We start from the raw sequence: 24,964 nt of genomic DNA on the forward strand, positions 1-24,964 counted from the left end.
GGGGTCCTTGGTGAGGGAGAGTATAAGTTGGGTGTCGTCGGCGTAGGAGGTGATGATGATGTCGTGCTTGCGTACGATGTTGGCGAGGGGGCTCACGTAGACATTGAAGAGTGTTGGGCTGAGTGATGAGCCTTGAGGTACGCCGCAGATGATCTCGGTGGGTTCTGAGCGAAACGGAGGGAGGTAAACTCTTTGTGAACGGTTTGCGAGGAAGGAGGCGATCCAGTCCAGGGCCTGGCCTTGGATCCCGGTGGAGCGGAGGCGGGTGATTAGGGTGCGGTGACAGACGGTGTCGAAGGCAGCCGAGAGGTCGAGGAGAATGAGGGCGACTGTTTCACCGTTGTCCATCAGGGTTCTGATGTCGTCTGTGACTGAGATGAGGGCGGTTTCAGTGCTGTGGTTGGTTTCGGAATCCGGTTTGTGAGGGGTCGAGCAGGTTGTTGTCTTTCAGGAAGGTGGTCAGCTGTTTGTTGACGGTCTTCTCTATTACTTTGGCTGGGAAAGGCAGAAGAGAGATGGGGCGGAAGTTTTTCAGGTCGCTCGGGTCAGCCGTAGGTTTCTTTAGTAGGGCGTTGACTTCGGCGTGTTTCCAGCATTCGGGGAAGGTAGCAGAAGAAAAAGAAGAGTTGATTTCGGTCTGGAGGTGCGGGGTGATGATGTCGTCGGCTTTGTTAAAGATGAAGTGCGGGCAAGGGTCCGAAGGGGCGCCGGAGTGGATAGAGTTCTTGATGGATTTGGTTTCTTCCGTGTTGATGTGGGTCCAGTTGTTGAGGGTGATGGCCGGGGGTGCGGGTTCGGTGGTGTTTGGTTGGGTCTGGTGTCTGAAGCTGGCGTGGAGGTCGCTGATCTTGCGATGGAAGAAAGTGGCGAGGGATTCGCACAGATCCTGAGAGGGTGTGACGGCGTTGGCATTGGCGCTGGGGTTGGAGAACTCCTTGACGATGCGGAAGAGTTCTCTGCTGTTGTGGCTGTTTTTGTCCAGTCTGTCGGTGAAGAAGTTCCTTTTGGCAGCGCGGATCAGGTGGTGGTGTTCGCGGGTAGCGTTCTTGAGGGCGTTCATGTTGTCAGCGGTGTGGTCCTTGCGGCAGGCTTTCTCAAGGGCGCGACAAGTTTTCTTTGATTCTTTGAGGGTGTCAGAGAACCAGAAAGGATTTTTGCTGTTGGTCTGTCGATGCGTGCGTTTGAGGGGAGCAAGGTTGTCTGCGCAGTTGGAGATCCAGTTTGTGAGTTTGAGGGCTGCGTCGTTGGGGTCAGTGGTGAGGGTGGGTTGGTTGGCGTCTAGTGCGGTGATATTGATATTGATATTGTCCTGTGGCCCTCTACCCACTCATATGTTAGGTTAGTTCTTCTTTGCTCTGAGTACTTTAAATATATTATACTGCTAAACCTAAGGGTCTTAACTCTCCCATGAAGTACTGAAATGAAAAACAAAAAAAGTACTGCTCTTTCCTGCAGAGATCTAATCAAGTAAGCACAATTTATTTACAAAAGTTAAGCTGGAACTACTTTCAGAGTGGGGATGCTGGTGGCGCATTTGGGAGCACATTACTAAAGCATGGCATGGTAGTCCACTGCCATTTACAGACAGTACTGAAATGGCCACAAAATTCACACAGACATGCACTTTTATTGATAAAGCTTTACAGCACACAAACAATAATGTGTAGAAATTGAGTTTTATCAAATATTTATTATTTACTGTAAGGAACTGGGTTATTAGATTAGTGGGGGGTCTCAAATATAAATAAAATCCTTGTCAGGGAGAGCCATAAAAGTCACTAAACAAACATTGCTCAGCCCTCTGGTATTTTGGCACAAAGCAGTCAGTCTTAACTTAAAGAAAGAAAATCCTAAAACAAATTAGAAAAGTATCAGAAATGTAAATGAATAAAGTGACATTAAACCGACAATTCTCCATTCAGTGGACTTAAAGATATGAGTTGTTAAAGTGTTAGGTGAAAATAGCACCAAAAAACACAAAGCGCCACACACAGTTACCTGGTCACAATGGACCGAGGAAAAAAGTACAGGCTGACCACGACTCAGCACGGGTCGGATACATGGACCAGGTTCATTTCACTGAGGAGTTATCGTCTGAGATCCACATGAGGAGTGGGAGAAGCAGGTCGAGCATTAAGGACATGCGCCGTTTTGGGAGAAAGTGCTGGCTGCTGCTAAGGCTTTCCCTTTGACAGTCATTGCAGGCTGTTGGCGTAAATTGCTGTTCTTGCTGGAGGTTCGCTTTGGAGGTCATTGGTGGAATTTGCTGTTGACGTGAAGTGCAATTCTTGTTGGAAATTGTCATTGAAGGTGGTTGTGGATTGTTGTTATTTGAAGCAAAGCCTGCACATCACAATCATGAAGAGCCTTAACATTTTTATTCTTCACATGAAGTTAAGGAAGAGTTCATTTTCATGCTAGTCAAGGGTCCTGAACTTTGGGGGCATCTCTTAGTTATTAGTACTCACTACAGCACAGGCAGGGAGCTGGGCTCAGGCATCGTCCAAGCAGGTTCAATTGGTGATGGTCAGTTGGGCAGCTGCAGCTTATCCTACCTTACCATTAAAGAGGATTTAAAATTACAATTAATATGGATCTAAACAGCATTTGTCTAGCTGGCTAAAAACTGAAATGACCACTTATTAATTAAGTTTAATTAATAAGTTAACCAAATTTTAGTCTATGGGAAAGACAGCCTTACAACAGTGAAAAATGACTTTATGGGTTTTTCACTGCCAGGATATGCGAACCCTAAGTGCACATGCCCTACTTTTAGATACCCTGCACCCTGCTCTAGGAGTGGTTAAGGATTATGATAGGGGTGGCATATAAGCATTAAAAATAAAGGTATAGGCCTGACAAAAGGTGTATTTAATTGTATCCTATGTAACTTCAATAAAGACCTTTTCAAACTATAAAAACAACTGTACTGCAGGCAGAATTGGCAGGCCTGAGTCATGTGTTTTTCTGTGCTTTTTAGTGGCTGGCACAATGAGTGCTGCAGTACACTAGTAGCAATGAATTTGCAGGTTGTGTGTATTGGAAGCACCATATACAAGTGTCCTATAAGTAAATTAAATGCACCAATTAGGTGTAGGCCAATTTTATCATGTTTTAGAGAGAGAGCATGAGCACTTTACCACTGATTAGCTGAGGTAAAGTGTGAGGAGTCCTGATGCTAACAAAAACAAAGCCAGCAAAAGCAGGGGCTGAAGGCAAAACATCTTAGGGGATACCACATCAATGATATCCAGATCTAATATTTTTACATGACCAAATATATGCCATCATTATGACATTGGCGGTAAATCCCACTTACCGCCATGCTGACAGCCACCAACATACCGCCGCTGCGGCAGATATCCGTTCACCATATTATGACACACACACACCAATCCGTCACTATTCAGCCACATACACAAGTCGGCCACACCAAAGGTCAGTGATAATCTGGCGGTATCCAAACCCACACCATTACACCAACAGATCTACGCCCATCACATTATGACCCACAAATCACCATGGCCGACTTTCAATGGCGGTAACCCATTGGTGGTATACTGCTGTGCTCAAACTACACACACACGTACAAAACAACACATTAGTCAATTTAAATAACACACACCTGACACCCATTCACATACCACACCCACACACCCACATCACTATAAAACACACACCCACATTACCCACAACCCTTTACGACTACAAACCATTAACACGAGACAGCCACCAAGACCACAGGCAAAACCAGAACCACACACCACCATCACCTATACACCACTCATGCACCCCACATCACACACCCCAACACATCACCCTACACACCCCCACCCACACAACTCACACAACAACCATGGCACCACAAAGACACCCAAGATTCTCAGAGGAGGAGCTAAGGGTCATGGTGGAGGAAATCATCAGGGTAAAACCACAGCTACTTGGAGCACAGGTGCAGCAGATATCCATTGCAAGGAAGATGGAGCTATGGTGGAGGATCGTGGACAGGGTCAATGCCATGGGACAGCACCCAAGAACCAGGGATGACATCAGGAAGAGGTGGAACGATCTCCTCCCCCACAACGAACAGCATGAGAGGAGCAAGTCTTGGCAATCATGCATCCTGAGGGCCTTTCCGGAGTGGCAAGAGGACTAAACTCTGGTAAGTCAACTCTCTACTACTATTACCCCCTTAACTGCATGCCATCACATATCCTCACCCTCACTCCCATCACTCCACCACCTCCCACACACCCCACCATCACATCCCCCCATTCAAATGCCAAGCCCTGCATACCATACCAGTGCATGGACACCACTCACAGACCTGCATCGGCACCTATCACAAAAGCATGCACACTAGAGAGAATCAGCTAGCCCACCACATACCAATTTACAGAAGTGAAAGCTGTCAGGGCAATTACAAACGAAGAGTGTAAGCCACCGATACACAATATGTCACACACAGAAACAATAACACTGCATTTACATCCCCACAGGTACCCTAGCCAATGTCAGCGACGAAGAGGTGCCAGCACTATCCAGTCCCCTAACAGAAGAGGCCCACAGGGATGACAGCAACTCTGGTTGCCTGGATCTGGATGACCAACCTGGCCCATCAGGGACCTCTGGACAGTCGGTTACCCAGCCACAGTCACACACCACCACAGAGCCTCCCCCTCAGGAAAGACCACAACAGCACCCACCCAGCGTACCCATACCTCTGTCCCCAGGACACGTCAATCAGCAGTGTGTCCACCACTACAGGGACCCCAGGGCACACTTTGCCCCCAAGGCAATCAGGGACCTGGGGTCAGTGGCAGTAGGCACACGGTTCAGGGGACAGAGGCACAGGTTAACAGGGACACTGGGAGGACTGCTGTGCGCCAGGGGGAGGACAGGCCCAGGGAACCGACTCTCCAGGAGGCACTCACTGAGATCCTGGGAGCATTCCAACATTCCCAGGATATGCTGGGCCAGATCCTGGCCAACGTGCAGGAGAACAGGTGGCTGCAGGAGGGACAGTACCAGGAGATCAGAGAGGGCCTGCAGGCCATTAACACCACCCTGGTCTCCATAGCAGGGGTGCTGGCAGACATGGCCAACATTATGAGGGAGGCAGCCTCACAACTGAGGGCCCCTGCCACTAGCCAGACATCTGAACAGCCTCCACCTCCGCTGCCGCAAGTGGAAACAAGGCCCTACCACAGGACCAACAGGCCGCCAGCACCCCTCCCCCTGCCGAAGGAGAACCACCCGCAAACAGTCCCTGCAATCCAGGCAGCAGCCAGAGACACTTGCCATGACCCCCGCCAGGAAATGAGACGTTCCTGATTGTCACCCTTGTGTCCCACTCAGTCAACCTGTCCACCTTGAACTGCCATTGTTCCCCTTCCTATGTCCCCTTGGACAATGCATCTGTGTGCCATATAGACTGGAACAATGCCCTGGACATTCCTCCATCATCACCCCATCCCAAATCACTTGCCCCTCTACTTCTTAGCACTTAAATAAACACCCTTTGACAAATACAAGTATGGAGTATGTCAAACTTATTTAAGTTATGTATTCGTATAACCATGTTCAAACTTTGCAATTCAAATGTACTGTCATTTTCAAATCTAAAAGACCTTTAGTTGGCTGCAGTGATACTGAGAGCGATAGTGGGGCACCAACATCTGCAAAATAAGTTGATAAAGGGTACTGTAAGTGGGCATAGAAGTGGGAAATAACAGCATGCCAGTGCCAAATACATACAAATAATTGTCAATGAAATGTGAAGTAACACTGTCTTACCTGTGTGTCATTGAAAGTATTGTCGAATCACTGCAGTTCTGCTGTCTTCATCCTCATCCTCTACCTCCTCATCCTCACTTACCACAGGGTCCACTGCTTCCACATGGATATATCCAGCCTCCCCCTCCTGCGGAAAAGGCAGACAGTGTCTCAGGGCCGGGTTGTACAACATGCAGCATGCCACTATTATCTGGCAGACCTTCTAGGGTGAGTAGGACAGGGATCACCTGTTAGATGGAGGCCTTCAGGAGGCCAATGGTACTTTTGATAATCCTTCTTGTGCCTCATTTTAATGTTCTTCTGCTCTTGTCCTGGGATTCCTCACAGGGGTCAGTAGCCATGATAGGTTGGGGTAACCTGAGTCACCTGCAAATGTCAAGGGACAACATTTAGCCACACTCTGTCCCATATGGCCCACACCATACTCATACACCAACATATACTGGTGGGAACCATGGCTCACCTATTAGCCACACCCGGTGCCTCTGTAGTTGGACCATCACATTTGGGATGCTGCTATTCCTCAGGATAAAGGGATCATGCACTGACCCTGGACACTTAGAATTGACATGGGAGATGTCCTGACCGGCAAGCACACCATCTGGACATTAATTGAGTGAAAACTCTTTCGATTTCTGAACACTTGTTCATTTTGACAGGGGGAACAAATGCATTATGTGTACCATCAATTGCCCAGTTATGTTGGGGATATGTCCCATTGCAAAGAAGTCAGCTTTCACTGTGGCCATATCCTCCACCTGGGGGAAAACAATGTAGCCGCACATGTGTTTAATCAGGACAGACAACACTCTGGTCAGCACTATTGGGATCATTGGCTGTGACATTCCTGCTGCCAAGCCCACTGTCACTTGGAAGGAACCAGTTGCCAGGAAATGGAGCACGGATAGGACTTGCACATGAGGGGGGATCCCAGTGGGGTGACAGATTGCAGATATTAATCAGGCTCCAATTGGGCACACACCTCCGTGATTGTGGCCCTGTCAAGTCTATAGGTGAGGATAATGTGCCTGTCCTCCATTGTTGCTAGGTCCACCAGAGGTCTGTACACTGGGGTATGTCTCCATCTTCTATTCATCTGCATCGGTAGCAATCTATGGGGTAAATGTGTGAGGAGCACACCCAAACTGTACATTGCAGCCACAACAGTACAATGCATGATGTTCATTTTTAATGTATAAGTGGCATTTGTCCCGTATGTCCAATTTCAAGCTGTGACGCAGTTTTTATCCAGGGCCTCCACCCCGCCTGTCCTGTGTGGAGGGACAGGTGGAAGTGAGGTAAATCAACTGACGTTATGCACCGTTGCGGAATTTGGTCCGGATCTGCTGTGCAACTCCTCATTGGTTATTTTTGGGCCCTATGGGTTACAGTGGCCAATGGTGGTGTACGCCGGCAGTGACGGTATGCACCGCTGTGGACGTAACCACCATTTCTATCTGATCACTCACTTCCTACCTGACCTTCAACAGGAGAGGACCTACTCTGCAAATGCTGCTGTGACCTGTGCCTGGAACCTACCAGGGCTCGTGTGACTAGGGAAAGGGACCCTGCCTTCACATCAACGGAGTTGGAGCTGCTGGTGGATGGGCCTCCAGACCAACAGGTGAGTACACTGTGAGCACGATGCATGGGGCATGAATGCATGGAGTGGTGTGTGTGAAGGCCTTGTGTAGGGGGGTGGGTGGATGTCCCCTGGGCAGCGTGCAGCTTGTGTGCTGGGCCCTGTGTGTACAAATGGCGATGTGAAGGGGTATGGTGGGCCATAAGTGTAACAGGTAGGACAGTCTGACTGATACCTTTTCCTGTGTGTATTTCTCTGCAGGTCAGTGACCATCAAAAGAATGGCATATGGCGTGCCATCGCCAAGGACGTGCGGACCCTGGGGGTCTATGGCAGGTGGAACACCCACTGTCGGAAACGGTGGGAGGACCTGAGACGCTGGGCACAGAAGACAGCGGAGGCCCAGCTGGGGATGGTGTCCCAACTAGGAAGGGATGCCCATCGAACCCTGACCCCCCCCGATGGCCTCCATACTGGCGGTGGCCTATCCGGAGCTGGATTGGCGCTTGAGGGCATCACAGCAGCCACAAGGGGGTGAGTACAGTGACCATCATTACAACTTATGCATGGTAGGGGGGTACCCAGGTGGGGGATGTGTGTCACTGGGTGACCCGAGGCCAGGCCTGACATTGCAGAGTAGGTCCCATGTTGGGCAGGGTTCTGATGTGATAATCCTGCTACCTAGCTTGTAGGCATCCACTACCGGTCTGGGCTGTGTGGGTCTAAGGCGTGCTGCAGTTTACGGTATGTGCCCCTCCCCATGCCCTGGTGGCTAGCATTATTACTGGTGGTGCATTGCATAGTGCATAGGGATGTTTCCTGTGATTGATGGTGGTGTGTACTCCAACAGTGGTGTTGGTGCTGCCATTGACCCAGTGTATCCTTTGTCTCTCCCCCCTTTTTGTTTTGTCATCCTGTCCTTATGTGCATTAACATCATCTGGTGGACGAGCAGAGGCACCGGCGATGGAGGGAGCTGTATCCTACAGGACCCGGGTGGCAGAGTCCACTGACACTGAGGGCACCAGTGGGACAGAGGACGAGGGGAGCACCACAACGGAGAAAGGAGGGTACAGTTCAGACTTTGATACCTCCTCCAATGGAAGCTCCCTGGTGGTGGCGGACACCTCTGTGACCACCCCAGCTACAGGTACAGCCACCACGCCGTACCAGCTCCGCCCTCCCAGCAGCCCCTCATTGAGTTGCACGTACCTGTTCACCCAGGAGGGTGGGGATCTCCTTCATCCCAGGACCTCAGGCCCTGCCCCAGGAGCCCTGCTACCCTGAGTGAGGAGGCTATTTACCTCCTCAGATCCATCTCTGTTGGGCAGTAAACCATTGTGAATGCCATCCAGGGGCTGACAGCCCAAATGCAACAAACAAATGCATTTCTAGAGGGCATTCACACTGGCTTGGCGGCTCAACAGAGATCAATCCATGCTCTGACCTCCTCTCTGATGGCAGCCATTGTCCCTGTTTCCCCCCTCCCCCTCCAACGTCCTCTTCCCAATCCCATTCCCCTCAACCCCAACCTATCCCAAGCATGCAGGCAGATGAGAATGCACATAGGACAACACACAAGAGTGTCACAGGGAAACACAAGCACCACACATCATCCCACAGGCACTCACACAAACACCAACCAGATCCAGACATACCAACATCCACTGCCTCCACTGTGCCCCCTCCTCCTCCTCCACCTTCCTCCCAGTTGCGTCTACACACACCTGCGTGCACTACATCCTCATCCACTACCGGCATCACCACCACACATAGCAGAAAACACAGCTCACTGGCAGACAGCACCGCAACAGTCATGCACACGTCTCCTATATCCTCTCCCACTGTGTCTGTCCACCCCTCCTAAGGTACACAAAGGCAAGCACTCAGACACCCAACAGCCATCCATCTCACAAAAGCATCCAGCCCATGCACCTGCACCCAAACACAGTAGACAGGCACCTCCTACAACCACTCCCTCCTCCTCCACTCCCAAACCTTCTCCCTCTTCCTGCCCCAATGTCCCTAAGAAGCTTTTCCTCTCCACCATTGACCTCTTCCCTACCCCTCCCACCCTGTCCTTCACGTCTGGCCAGGGTGGCAATAACCCAGGCAAGCACCTCAGCCATCCAGTCCACGGGACCAGTAGTCTCCACACCACTCATGGAGGGAAAGGATCCAGGGCACCAGGCAGTCTCAAGGAAAGGATTCCTGCCCCTAGTGCTGCCGGGAAGGGCAAGCAGCCTGCCCCTAATGCTGCCAGGAAGGGCAAGGAGCCATCCACAGCTGCTGCAAGGAAGGGCAAGGAGCCTGCCCAAAGTGCTGCCCTGAAGGGCAAGGAACCATCCCCAGCTGCTGCCAAGAAGGGCAAGGGGCCTGGTGCAGGGACTCAGTTGGAGCCCCCAACAACAACTATGGTTGTGCAACCATCCAAGGCTGCAGGGAATGGGCTGGAGCCTCCCCCCACCACCAGCAGCAGCAGCACCACCACTACCACCAGTGGGCAGCCACCTGAGGCTGCAGGGGATGGGTTGGAGCTTTCACCCACAACCGCCAGAAGCAGCAATTGCACCACGAATACCACCAGTGGGCAGCCGTCCGAGGCTACAGGGGATGGGCTGGAGCTTCTCCCCACACCCACCAGCAGCAGCAGCACCACTACCACCACCAGAAGTGGGCAGCCATCCTAGGCTGCAGGGGATGGGCTGCAGTTTCCCCCTACAATCACGAGCAGCAGCACCACTACCACCACTGAGCAGCCGTCACTGCCGGCAGATGGTGTGTAGTCCTGCGTCCATGGGGTGCTGTGCGGCCTGCCCCCTGCAAATCCTGTGGGAATGACAGCCACCTGAGAGACTGTGACCTTGCACTCCCCAGGATCAAGAGCACAGCGCACGATGCCCCCTCCAGAACCAGAGAGTGTGACACCCATTACGCCATCCTCCCCAGGATCAAGAGCACAGGGCACAATGCCCCCTCCAGAACCAGTAGGTAAGACACCCACCAACCCCAGCCTCCCCAGGATCAGAAGCACAGGGCATGATGCCACCAGAACCAGTTGGGAAGACACCCACCTGAGAGACTGTGGCTTTGCACTCCCCAGGACCAAGCACAGGGCATGTTGCCCCTCCAGAGCATGTGGGCAAGTCACCCACTTGAGAGACTGTGGCCTATCAGTCCCCAGGACCAAGCACAGGGCATGTTGCCCTCTCCAGAACATGTGGGCAAGTCACCCTCTTGAGAGACTGTGGCCTTGCACTCCCCAGGTCCAAGCACAGGACATGTTGCCCCCTCCAGGACCCGTAGTGTTGTTCCATCTGCCGGCTGAGGTGCCCCCTGTTCCCCGTCCCCCTGAGGTGCCTGCCTATTCTCCAAATGATTCCCCTGCAGTGTTCTCTCTGGACTTTGGCCTGTGGCCCACGCACATTGAGGACTGGGCAGTGTCCCTTGAACTGTACATATGTATATACCATTAGATTGAATTTTCGTTTTCTACTGTATTTATAGTATTACACTCAATTCCATCAATTCCTTTAGTCTTTGCATTATTCCTGAGGAGTAAGGGGTTAAAAAATGTTATTACTGCATCTGATTGTGTGTATGGTGTTGGGGGTTGGGGTGTGTGTTGCGTGTGTGTGTCACTCTTCTCCCCACCTCCCTTGTGTGCTAGGCGGCTGTACTCACCGTGGTCATCTTTGCCGTTGTCGGTGTTCATGGTGGAGCAGGATGTAGAAAATAATTGTGAAGATCTGAAGTTCATGCTCCATGACGGCGTGGTTGTTCCCTGTGTCTCCAAAGGTGAGTCCTTTCCCTTCTGAGGTCAGTTTCTACCAGGCTTTTGATGCCGTTGGTTCCGCCCCGGAAAAGGTGGCGGGATGTGGTGTCATAATATGGTGGGTGGAACACTGACTTCCGCCTGGCTGTAGGCGGCTACCACCGTGGTACCTGTTGTTTCCGCCCTGGCAGTCGGTGTGGTGAAGTGGCTGTCTATGGGAGTTCTCACCCCCATGGTCATAATTTGCCGGTAGTTACCGCCAGCATGTTGGTGGTATTACCGCCACTTTATCACCGACCGCCAGGGTTGTAATGAGGCCATAGTGTCTTGATTTGTTTTGATCCTATTGAAATCCTTGTTTCCATCACAATTCTAAATTACAAGAAAAATATGCTTCATTTGTGGTTTCCTAACTGCTGGTATATTTTGAAATATTAATGCAGTTAGTTTATCCAAATTCACTGGTTGGTGCGTGTGCTAGAAAAAACTGACATCCTATAGCCTTTGCTTTCATACTCAGTTTATTCCAGCATAATTGTCAAACAATGCACATTAAAGAATATTCTAATTTTGCAGTCTGTGGAAAGACCTATCATGACATTTGAAATCCCTTTGAAGGCACAGCAAATGTGACAAGATAAAAAAAAACTCTGAACTCCAGCATGGTTATTTTGGGGGTGCTGCAGGGCCCCTACATACAGCGTCCATGCAGAACGGCATCCTACTCTGCAGGGGCCAGCCCTTTCCCTGAGGCTTTAATTAATTAAAAAATGCTGCTCCTGCTCCACATTGTAGGTGGCTAACTCCTTATTTCAAGAGCGCTTTGCTCGTTTTCTGAATGTCTCCTTTATTTTAAATGCAATACTGCCCTACTGGCAGTACAACATTCTTTACCTAAACTGTTTTGCTGTACTAGGACAACAGTAGCTCACTTTAAAATATAATCCATGGCCCATAGCACATTTGAATATATAAAATACAAATAGATATAATGATGAAAAGAAAAGACGTGAGAATCACAAAGGATTTTTCTCAGAAAGGCTTGCATTGATTCACAAAATGAGAGCCATTCCTAACTACAGTTGCAAACATTCCCACTTCTGTGTGCTTGCCCAGTGTCCAACTCCTTCATATGGGCAATTTTAGACAATTGGAGTTGGAATTAAGATGTGGATTTTACCATGTCTTTTGTCTAGTGGCAGTTTTGACTCCATGAAGTAGCTGAGATGGTTTATATGCCTGCTGCAAAGGATATCCATGTATTTAGCTAAGTGGATGTCAGGATACTTCAATTCGATTTCCTCAGAAGTAGAAGATAACTCCTCAGTCCCGACCCGAGCTACTCACAACGAATATTAATCCTTCGTGCTGAGTACCCCGGAGGGGGAAAGGGGAATGGGATGGTAGAGAGACTGCCACAGAGATGATGAACGCCAGTACTCAGTCTGCCTCTTCACATCTAAGATTGGATACAGCACCTGCAAGAGTCACAGTCGCAATTACTAGGGACATACAACATCAGTTTTTTCACTTTCTACTCTCAACACTTAATTCTCTTTAATTCTATTATTTCTTCACTCACCCTGAGTTCTCTGTAGCCTTGCTTCTCTCTATAAATGATAGCAATTCTTTAAAAAAATGCTTATTACTGATTCTGGAAGAACTTCTCAACCTTTGTTAGAGATTGGTTTTATGTTGCTATATATATATATATAGTTGGTGATAATGCGTTCTTCAAATCAGTTGATGTTAATTAATTTCTCCTGTCTTCTTGTGACTTCTGTCAATACTTGTATTTGTAAATGATTGTTTATTAAAGTTCGTTTCTCCTTTCTTACTTTGACATTTGTTGATAACTTGTATTTGTAAATGCTTGTTTATTACAGTTAGTTTCTCCTTCCTTACTTCGACATCTGTTGATAACTTGTAGTTGTAAATGCTTGTTTATTTAAGTTCGTTTCTCTTTTAAACTCTATTTTGGTTTATTACCATTGAATTTGTAAAAGCTTATTTGTTAACAGTTCGTTTCTCCTTTAAACTTGGCCTTTGTTTATAACCTTAACATTTGTAGATACTTGCTCTTTTAAAGTTCGTTTTTTCTTTGACTTTAATATCTTAAACAAGAACCTTGTAAACATAAGGTTAATTCATACATTAACTCTGTAGCCTTGCCGACTTCCACGGGAACGGTCTGCTATCAATCTCTTCGAATAAACCTTGACAATATTTATCAGTTTTCTGTAATATAATCTTCAAATGTAATTTTACCTCACAGGAGTTTCTGTTCTGAAGCGCGCTCTCTCTCCACACAGCTGATTCCTGTCAGACCTCAGTTGAAGTGCAAGGCTTCCAGCTGGAGAGCTCGTAACCTAGCAACCAACCGATTGCAAGACTAGAACTATAACTAACCTTCAGGACTCACAGCGGCCATCTTGGATCTTCTCTCCTTGATTCTTCCTTTGAAATAAGCGCAAGATTACTCTGCAAACCTTCTTCCAGTTTGGGCTTTGCTGTCTCCACTGAGGATATCTCTTTGCTTTTCTCATGCACTTCTTTGATTTGACTTGGCAAGTTTGTGTGGTCATGACAGTGGATTAGTAAAGCCAGGCATTACCTGCAATTTAAACAAATGAAATGTATGCAGAGGGGGCTATGGAGATATGAGGGGCACTTTTGCTGAGTGGTACTGAGGGAATTATAAGAGGAGGCCATGGGAGGCAGAGCACCAAAAATGACTGTTGCACTGGGTGCCACCAGCGCTAAAGGCTCTGATAATGGGTACATGGTAAGGTGAAGTAATAGTGTGTCTTTTTTTGTTTTTTTCAGTGTCATCAGAGAATCTGCTGAATCAGAGAAGAAGCAAAGATAAGGTGATGACATTTACTACTGGACACATCACACACATCAACAATCAATTTTGTGGCTCTATCTACCTTCTACGTCGGCTAGTGCTTTAGAGGGACAGTTTAGCCAGGAGCACAAATGGCATCTCGAAGGATGACTGCTGCTGAAGCCCTAACTTAGGTTATGGAGGATAGTTTTGAGGCAGGATCAGAGACTGAGACAGCATCTGAGGGAGAGGACAATAGGGCATAATCTGGAAGTAAGTTTTCAGTTGGAGGAGTCCCATTCAATGACACCTCTTCCAGTGATTCTGAGGGAGAAGATGGCAACAGTCATGCTGTTCCTTTGCAAACACAGTCTGTGCAGTAGGACAACAGCGGGTTAGCCCAAACCAAAGAGCAGGTGTGTGCGGCGGCAAGCACAGAGCGAGTGCTCTCTTGGCAGCCCCCCCGATTTAGTTCAGCCCTAAATTCCACCTTTTACTGGTGATGCTGGATGTAAAGTCGATACAGCCAACTTTTTGCTTTCGACTATGTCCATATATTTTTGGATGTTGACTTCCTTCAGGAAATTGTGCAGCGAACAAATTTTTGCGTGCAGACCAATTTCTGAGGGAGTATGGAGGCACTCAAAGGCCCCATTCTAGGTCACGCCAGTGGACTCCCACTTCGCTGGTGGAGTTGAAGATATTTTTAGGGCTTACGCTCAAAATAGGGTTAGGGCAGAAACCCACCGTGCAGTCCTACTGGACGGCTCGCATGGTTCAGGTAACCACCATCTTCGCACCATACATGAGCAGAGATCGTTTTGTGCTCCTGCAGCACAGTCTGCATTTCAATGACAATTCTGCTGCATTGCCCCTGGACCATCCAGACCATGACAGGTTGTTCAAAATTTGGCCTGTCATGGAACATTTTTCTTCCAGGTTTCCAGAGATCTATACTCCTGGAAAGAATATAGCAGGCGATGGGTCCTTGATCCTGTACAAAGGACGGCTGCTGTTCAGACAGTACATTCCGAGCAAAAGAGCTTGCTAAGGCATAAAGCTGTACATGCTGTGTGAGAGCTCTTCTGGCTATGTGACCAGCTTGAGAGTGTATACAGGGAAGGACTCTACCCTAAACCCTGTAGGTTGCCCTCACGCATTAGGGGTCACAGGTAGGACTGATTGGGAACTTGTCCGGTCTCTCCTTTACAAAGGTTACAACCTTTATGTTGACAATTTCTATACAAGAGTAGAGCTGTTCAGTGAGCTCTACAAATCTGGCACTGTGGCCTGTGGTACAGTTCCTTGTAACCACAAAGGATTCCCGCAGGAGCTTGTTTGCTAGAAGCTCCAGAAATCCCGCAGTACTGCATTGCGTTCCAACGAACTGCTCGCAGTTAAGTTCTTGGATAGGCGTGATGTATACATGCTCACTACAATTCATGATGAGAGCACTTCCCCATCACGGTTTGGGGTTAGATGGCCAAAGTCCACATGCCCATCTGTATACTTGATTACAATAAGTACATGGGTGAAGTGGACAAGAACGAGCAGGTTCCTCAACCATACAATGCGTGTCGTAAAAATCGCACTTGGTACAAGAAACTGTTTACCCACCTGATCCAGATGGTATGTTGTTTATTGTCAGACAACCACAGGAACACTCATAACTTTCCTTGGTTCCATTTGTCTTCAATTGAAAGCCTCACAGCTGTTACAGAAGCAACAGCAGCCTTCACCTCATATGTTCTGGAGGATGTGGCAAGGATGCAGGAGCGACACTTTGCTGATCGCATTCCTAAAATACCAAAAATGATCATCCATGTTGTCGCTGTAAAGTGTGCTCAAAGCATGAAAAGTGGAAGGAGATTCAGGGCCTCATTCTGACCCTGGCGGTCTATGACCGCCAGGGTGGAGGCCGGCTGAAGCACCGCCAACAGGCTGGCGGTGCTTCAGTTAGTATTCCGACCGTGGCTTTGAAGCCGCGGTCGCCCAGCCGGGTCCAGAGGTTTTCCACCGGATTTCCCCCGGCTGGGGGAATCCTCACCGCCATGGGGATTCCGACCCCCTTCCCGCTAGCCTGTTTCTGGCGGTTTTCACCGCCAGAAACAGGATGGCGGGAACGGGTGTCGTGGGGCCCCTTGGGGCCCTTGCACTGCCCATGCCATTGGCATGGGCAGTGCAGGGGCCCCCTAACAGGGCCCCATACAGATTTTCAGTGTCTGCTTAGCAGACAGTGAAAATTGCGACAGGTGCAACTGCACCCGTCGCACCCCTGCAACTCCACCGGCTCCATTCGGAGCCGGCTTCCTCGTTGCAGGGCCTTTCCCGCTGGGCCGGCGGGCGCTCTTTTGGCGGTCGCCCGCCGGCCCAGCAGGAAAGCCAGAATGGCATCCGCGGTCTTCTGACCGCGGAGCGGCCATTTGGCAAACTTGGAATGAGGCCCTCAGTCTTACTGTCCCCAATGCCCATCTCAACCAGGCCTCTGTGTCTACTTGCATTACATTGTATCATACTAAAGCAAAGTTCTTGGAAATTGACTGAGGTGGAGCTGCTGTAAGGAAATCCTTTCAGTGGCTGTGCATGGATACTGAATGTCCATGGGCCACTGCTTCATTAGGCAAACAGCCACAGAATTTTATTTCATCTACTTCAGGAAATCATGGACTTCATTATGGCCTGCTTGACACCTATATCCACCGTCAGAACGTGGTAGGTGTTCTGTTCAATTAACGTGCATTGTAATCCCATACTACACATATTAGTGGACAGAACATATGCCACATTGTACCCTGTGTGGCAAAATGTTAAAGGCATGACTGAATTTTGAAGTGCTTGTTAGGGAACTTATGTATGCTACACAAGGACCACCATGATTGCCAACGAGAACCAGAGAAAATGTAATAAGTCAAACAAATGTCCTTTTGGACATATTCACCAGCATTTCTACTTGATTGAAAGTGTGCAAACTCAATTTGTAGCTTCACTTTCAAAGCAAAAGTAGAAGTGTTGCTGAATGATTCCCACATGATATTTGTTTGACTTTTTACTTTAGAGACCTTTGGATTTCTTCACCAGCATGTCTGCTTTAGTTTCAATGGTAGATATACTCGCTCAGTTCGAGGAACAGGTTTCCCAAGGCATACTGGGCACCCCCAACTTGCATCCACAAACTAGCATAGGATCACTTGGCAATTATACAGGATTAGTCAGGACTCTGATGAGGACAGACATGAATGGGTAAGAAAAGCTCATGGAAGATGTGCCTTCACAGGGGTATTGCACAGGTAGTAAAGGTAGTACAGAAGTACATCATCTACACCTATGGATTCAAACCCATCGGTGCCATCTAAGTACTAAAGGACAATGACACGTATGGGTCAGTGTTTGACCTGCTTTTCATGTTCATTCTCCATCAGAACTTAGTGGAAGTTTAATTTTCTGTATGTTAAGTGCATTACAGTCACGGCACTGCACATAATGTTGGATTGGACCTATGCTACATTCTCAAGGACTATCCTGTGTGCCAAAAACTGCCCTTTTTAATAGCCTATGACCTTTTCTTTAGGGAACATCGTGAGAATTCCCCAGCATGTTTGCCTTAGTTTCAAAGGTAGATATGCTTGCTCAGTTTGAGGAATCGCTTTGTACGACATACTCGGAAACCCACAACTTGCATCACCAACTGGAGGCAGTTGGATTTAGCACAGTGAGTGCGCTAAAGGCGAATGAAAAACATGTCTTCCTGAGCCTCAGGTGGCTGTCATTGGGGTCATTAGTAAAGGTTAATTACGCATGCCTTCGGTAATGTTCAGGAAGAAGGAGGAGGTTACTTGACAGATGGTAAAATATAGTCACTTCTTCCATCCTGTGGCGTTTGAATGTGATGGGCTCTTGTATGGCAGTGGTAAGTTAATGTGAGTGCAGTGATTGGTTGTATTGGGCCCATGGCCGGCGGAATGAAAGGGTTGTTTGTTGTGCATAAATGGCGTGTGAATGAACCATAAAGAGGTTGGTGCCTGAACGCTGCTTTATGGCCCACCTTCAGAAGACTTGGTTTCAATATGCAAATACTTTGATAAATATTCCTGCAATGAATACATAATTTCTGGAGGTGTTAAAACCAACCAGTGTGAGTGGTGGATTAACTTTAACATACTAGTACCAGGGGAGTCCAAGGGTGCAGGGCTTGCGTGCCTCTCACCAGTTTTCCTTCACCCAGAATCCCCTTGAAATCACAAACTTTGCTTAAAAAAAACTTTTGCCTTGCATTTCAATGAGGGTAAGTCCAGGAATCTGAAGGCAGCCACAAATTTTCTACCACCCAGCGTTCCACTAAGTCTCCAGAGAAAAACATTGCCTCACTTTAGTGGGTGGGCAAGTGACCGCAAGAGGGAAGTACCCAAAACGGATTGTGGAGACATCAAAATTACCTACCACAAGACAGCCTCGTTTTGTAAGACAGACACCTGAGTATTTGGTCCTGGGTTTGGCGGCCATATAGGGAACCATCCCAAACCCAGACATTTCTGAAAACTAAACAGCCGGGGCAGTCCATGGAAGTGTGGCGTGTTTGTATTTCTTAAAGTTTTCTTATCCAGAATACCCTGCAAATGTGAAACGTTAATTAAAAACAATATTTTTCCTTGCTTTTTCATAACAGAAACTACAGGAATGTGCAGGGATCCACTAAATTCCTACCACCCAGTGTTTCTCCACTAAAACACAGCCCCACTTGTGTGCCTGTGCCTAGTATCTGTGTCAGCAATGGATCACTCCAGGGTTAACAGTAGCCCTCATGCAAGGACTACCATTGACAGTTGTTTGATCCATTCCTGTCGGGGGCAATAGCCCACCCACACAAGTGAGATACCATTTTTATCAGGAGAGGTGAATGCTGGGCGGAAGGCAGTTTGTGGCTCCCCTCAGATTCCAAAACTTTCCATCACTGAAATGTGAGGAAAATGTGTTTTTTAAGCCAAATATTGAGGTTTGCAAAGGATTCTGGGTAACGGAACCTGGTGAGAGCCCCACAAGTCACCCCATCATGGGTTCCCCTAGGTGTCTAGTTTTAAAATATATGTGTGGGTTTGGTAGGTTTTCCTAAGTGCCTGCTGAACTACAGCCCAAAATCCACAGCCAGGCACTTTCCAAAAAGCACATCCGTTTTCAATGTAAAAAAGTGATGGTCCATGTTGTGTTTAGGGGCGTTTCATGTCTTGGGCACAAGGCCTACCCACACAAGTGAGGTACCATTTTTATTAGGAGACGTGGGGGAATGCTGGGTGGAAGGAAGTTTGTGGCTCTCCGCAGATGCCACAACCTTCCATCCCCGAAATGTGAGGAAAAACTGTTTTTTTAGCCAAATATTGAGGTTTGCAAAGGATTCTGGGTAACGGAACCTGGTGAGAGCCCCACAAGTCACCCCATCATGGGTTCCCCTAGGTGTCTAGTTAAAAAAAATGTGTGGGTTTGGAAGGTGTCCCTAAGTGCCTTGTGAGCTGCAACTCAAAATCCAGAGCTAGGCACTTTCCAAAAATCACATCAGTTTTCAAAGTAAAAATGTGATGTGTCCCTGTTGTGTTTAGGGCCGTTTCCTGTCGTGTGCACTAGGCCTACCCACACAAGTAAAGTACCATTTTTATCTGGAGACTTCGGGAAATGCTTGGGGGAAGGAAGTTTGTGGCTCCCCTCAGATTCCAGAATTTTCCATCAGCGAAATGTGAGGAAAAAGTGTTTTTTTGCCTAATTTGTAGGTTTGCAAAGGATTCTGGGTAACAGAACCTGGTACGAGCCCCACAAGTCACCCCTTCTTCGGTTACCATATGTGCCTAGTTTTGAAAAGTGTGTGGGTTTGGTAGGTTTCCCTAAGTGCCTGCTGAGCTACAGACCAAAATCCACAGCTAGGCACTCTAAAAAAAACAGTCAGTTTTCAATGCAAAAATGTGATGCGTTTAGGAGTGTTTCCTGTCGCGGGTACTAGGCCTACCTACACAAGTAAGGTACCATTTTTATTGGGAGACTTGGAGAAAAGCTGGGTAGGAGGACGTTTGTGGCTCCCTGTAGGAGGCTGGCCTGGCTTATAGTGGGTACCCGATTGTACATACACCTTGTGCCAGGTCCAGTTATCCCTTATTAGTAGGTTAGTAGTGATCTAGCAGCTTAGGCTGATAGAGTTAGCTATAGCAGAGCAGCTTAGGCTGAACTAGGAGACATGCAAAGATCCTTCTATACCACTTATATCATATAGCACTATCTCATAAGAAACACAATACTCAGAGTTACTAAAAATAAAGGTACTTTATTTTAGTGGCAATGTGCCAAAATTATCTCAGAGGATATACTCCCTTGGGAGGTAATTAAAATACACAAAATATACACACAAACCAAAATCAGGTAAGTAAAACAGTCAGAAAGTAGTGCAAACACTGTAGAATACAATAGGATGCAATAGGCTTAGGGGCAACACAAACCATATACTTAGAAAGTGGAATGTGAACCACATAGGGACCCCTGGCCTAGTGTAGTGTGTAGAGGGTGGCTGGGAGAGTAAGAAAACACTAAGGATGTCCAAGATACCCCACCCCAAGACCCTGAAAAGTACGAGTAAAGTTATACTACTTTCCCAGAAACACACTAAACTCATGATAGGAGATTCTGCAAAGATCACAACAGACTCCAAAGCACTGAGGACGGATTCCTGGACCTGAGGACCTGTAAAGGAAAGGGAACAAGTCCAAGAGTCGTGGAAGTGTCCTGGGGGGGCAGGAGCCCACTAAACCCCGGATGAAGGTGCAAAATGGCTGTCTCCGGATGGAAGAAGCTGAAGATTCTGCAACAATGAAAGGTACTAGGAACTTCTCCTTTGTGCAGAAGATGTCCCCTGGAGTCCTGGAGGATGCAGAGTTATTTCCTTTGAGAAAGACCGCACACAAGCCTTGCTAGATGCAAAGGTCGTGGTTGATAAAAAAAGGGCTCTGCCCAGGCCCAGGAAGGGCCAGGAAGTCACCACTTGGAAGAGGAGACAGGGGGGGGCCTTAGCAATACAGAGAGCCCATGCACAAGAAGGCAGCAACCGCAGAAGTACTTGAACACGGGTACAAGAAAACTGAGCATGGCGGTCATCCCAACACCACAAAAGAGGGTCCAATGAAGCTGGAATTCAACTCAGCAAGTTGAGCAATGCAGGACGGAGTGCTGGGGACCTGGGCTAGGCTGTGCATGAAGGATTCCTTGCAAAAGTGCACAGAAGCCCTAGCAGCTGCAGTTCACGCGGTGCACAGGATTACTGTCTGGAGAGGGGAGGAAAGGACTTACCTCCTCCAAATTTGGATAGTTGGACCACTGGACAGTCTGGGTCACTTGGGTCCACCACCTGTGTTGCAGGGGCCACGCTCGTCAGGATGAGAGGGGTCCCAGAGTACCAGTGACGCTGAAGTTTGGCTCCTGCTGGAGCAGGGGAATGATTCTGTCAACCCACGGGAGAGTTCTTTGTGTCTTCCAGTGAAGGGTGAAGGCAGACAGCACTCAGAGCATTCACCACCAGGAAACAGTTGAGAAAGCCAGCAGGATTAGGCGCTACAATGTTGCTGGCAGTCTTCTTGCTACTTTGTTGCAGTTTTGCAGGTGTCCTGGAGCAGTCAGCAGTGGATCCTTAGCAGAAGTCAAAGAGAGAGGTGCAGAGGAACTCTGGTGAATTCTTGCAAGTCGTTATCTGAGGAAAAGCCCACAAGAGAAACCCTAAATAGCACTCAGAGGAGGATTGGCCACCTAGTGAGGTAAGCACCTATCAGGAGGGGTCACTGACGTCACCTGCTGGCACTGGCCACTCAGAGGCCTCCATTGTGCCCTCTCACCTCTGGATTCAAGATGGCAGAGATCTGGGACACACTGGAGGAGCTCTGAGCACCACCCCTGGAGTGGTGATGGACAGGGGAGTGGTCACTCCTCTTTCCTTTGTCCAGTTTTGCGCAAGAGCAGGGACTGGGGGTTCCCTGAACTGGTGTAGACTGGCTTATGCAAGGATGGCACCATCTGTGCCCTTCAAAGCATTTCCAGAGGCTACTGCTCCCCAGCCCTTAACACCTATTTCCAAAGAGAGAGGGTGTAACATCCTCTCTCAGAGGAAATCCTTTGTTCTGCCTTCCTGGACTGGGCTGCCCAGACCCCAGGAGGGCAGAACCCTGTCTGTGGGTTGGCAGCAGCGGCAGCTGCAGAGAAAACCCCAAAGAGCTGGTTTGGCAGTACCCAGGGTCCATAGTGGAGCCCCGGGATGCATGGGATTGGCACCCCAATACCAGATTTGGCATGGGGGGACAATTCCATGATCTTAGACATGTTACATGGCCAGATTCGGAGTTACCATTGTGAAGCTACATATAGGTATTGACCTATATGTAGTGGACATGTGTAATGGTGTCCCTGCACTCACAAAGTCCGGGGAAATTTTCCCTGAACTATGTGGGGGCACCTTGGCTAGTGCCAGGGTGTCCTCACACTTAGTAACTTTGCACCTAACCTTCACTAAGTGAGGGTTAGACATATAGGTGACTTATAAGTTACTTAAGTGCAGTGTAAAATGGCTGTGAAATAACGTGTGCATTATTTCACTCAGGCTGCAGTGGCAGTCCTGTGTAAGATTTGTCTGAGCTCCCTATGGGTGGCAAAAGAAATGCTGCAGCCCATAGGGATCTCCTGGAACCCCAATACCCTGGGTACCTAGGTACCATATACTAGGGAATTATAAGGGTGTTCCAGTGTGCCAATGAGAATTGGTGAAAATAGTCCCTAGCCTATAGTGACAATTTTAAAGGGAGAGAGAGCATAAGCACTGAGGTTCTGGTTAGCAGAGCCTCAGTGACACAGTTAGTCACTACACAGGTAAACACATTCAGGCCACAAACTATGCGCACTGGGGTCCTGGCTAGCAGGATCCCAGTGAGACAAGCAAAACCAAACTGACATACATGTAAAAATGGGGGTAACATGCCAGACAAGATGGTACACTCCCCTCATATTCCAGAACCTTCCATCACCAAAATGTGCGGAAAAAATGTTTTTTTACCACATTTTGCAGTTTGTATAGTATTCTGGGTGACAGAACCCAGCAAGAGCCTCACAAGTCACACCATCCTGGATTCCCCCACGTGCCTAGTTTAAAAAAATGTATAGGTTTGCTATGTTTCCCTAGGTGCCGGATGAGCTAGAGGCCAAAATCCACAGTTAGGCACTTTGCAAAAAACAAGTCTGTTTTCTCTGGAAAAATGTGATGTGTCCAAGTTGTGTTTTGGGGCATTTCCTATTGCGGGCACTAGGCCTACCCACACAAGTGAGGTACCATTTGTATCGGGAGACTTGGGGGAATGCTGGGTGGAAGGACATTTGTGGCTCCTCTCAGATCCCTGAACTTTCTATCACTGAAATCTGAGGAAAAAGTGTTTTTTTTGCCAAATTTTGAGGTTTGAAAGGTATTCTGGGTAACAGAACCTGGTGAAAGCACCACAAGTCACCCCATTCTGAATTCCCCTAGGTGTCTAGTTTAACAAAATGTATAGTTTTGCTTGGTTTCTGGAGGTGCCGACTGAGCCACAGGCCAAAATCCACTGAGAGGCACTTTACGAAAAACATGTCAGTTTTCTTTGGGAAAATTTTATGTGTCCACATTGTGTTTTGGGGGATTTCCTATCACGGGCACTAGGCCTGTCCACACAAGTGAGGTACCATTTTTATTGTGCGACATGAGGGAACACGGAATAGAAGAACAAGTGTTATCACCCGTTGTCTTTCTTTACATTTTCTCCTTCCAAATGTAAAACAGTGTGTAATAAAGAAGTGTATTTGAGAAATGTCCTGTAATTCACATGCTGGTATGTGGACCCCAAAATTCAGAGATGTGCAAATAACCACTGCTTCTCAATACCTTATCTTATGCCGTTTTGGAAATTCAAAAGTTTCCTTGATACCTATTTTTGTCTCTTTATACTTTACAAATAAATTGCTCCATACCCGGGATACAATGAAAACCCATTGCAAGGTACAACTCATTTATTGGCTCTGGATACCTAGGGTTCTTGATGAACCTACAAGCCCTATATATTCACTCGACCAGAAGAGTCCAGCAGACGTAACAGTATATTGCTTTCAAAAATCTCCCATAGACGGAAAAAGTTATAGAAGAAAATGTGGACAGAAATGGCTCTTTTTTCCTGCTAAACTTTAATATTTTTTTAATTTAGCTGTTACTTTCTGTAGAAAGCCTTGATGGATCTACAGAAATGACCGCTTCCTGAATTCAGAATTTTGTTTACTTTTCAGAAATGTTTAGCTGTCCGGGATCCAGTATTGGTTTCACACCCATTTCTGTCACTAACTGGGAGGAGACTAAAAGCACAAGAAAATTGCAGAATTGGGGTATGTCCCAGAAAAATGCCTGACTCCCTCCCCTACCACCCCACCACCCCTGCCACCCCGCAAAAGTGGCAGGACCCCCCTCCCCACCCCGACCCCCAACATAACATCACTCATACACACACGACACGCACGCAGGCACCACCAACACACATACACGCACACACACCAACATACATGCCAACATCCACACACACAGTCAGACACGCACACCCACATTCAAACATGCAAGCACACAACCATATAGACATACCTACAGTCATACACTAACTCATTCCCAACCTCACAACACCGCTGCAAGCATACACGCACTCACGCACCCCCACTACATACACACACGCACACCCCCATGCACCCACACAACACCCCTCAACCCCCTCCCCTAACGGACGATCGACTTACCTGGTCCGTCGATCCTCCGGGAGGGGACGGGATCCATGGGGGCTGCTCCGCCGACACCACACCTTCAACAGAACACTGCCACGCCAAATCACAGGACGTGATTTGCTGGGTGGTGTTCTGTTGACTGGGCAGTGGAGGTGGAGCAACCTCCACTTCCCTGCCGCCCGCCAGTAT

Source organism: Pleurodeles waltl, chromosome 10, assembly GCF_031143425.1.
Source record: "Pleurodeles waltl isolate 20211129_DDA chromosome 10, aPleWal1.hap1.20221129, whole genome shotgun sequence".
In the NCBI taxonomy this organism is placed as follows: Eukaryota; Metazoa; Chordata; class Amphibia; order Caudata; family Salamandridae; genus Pleurodeles; species Pleurodeles waltl.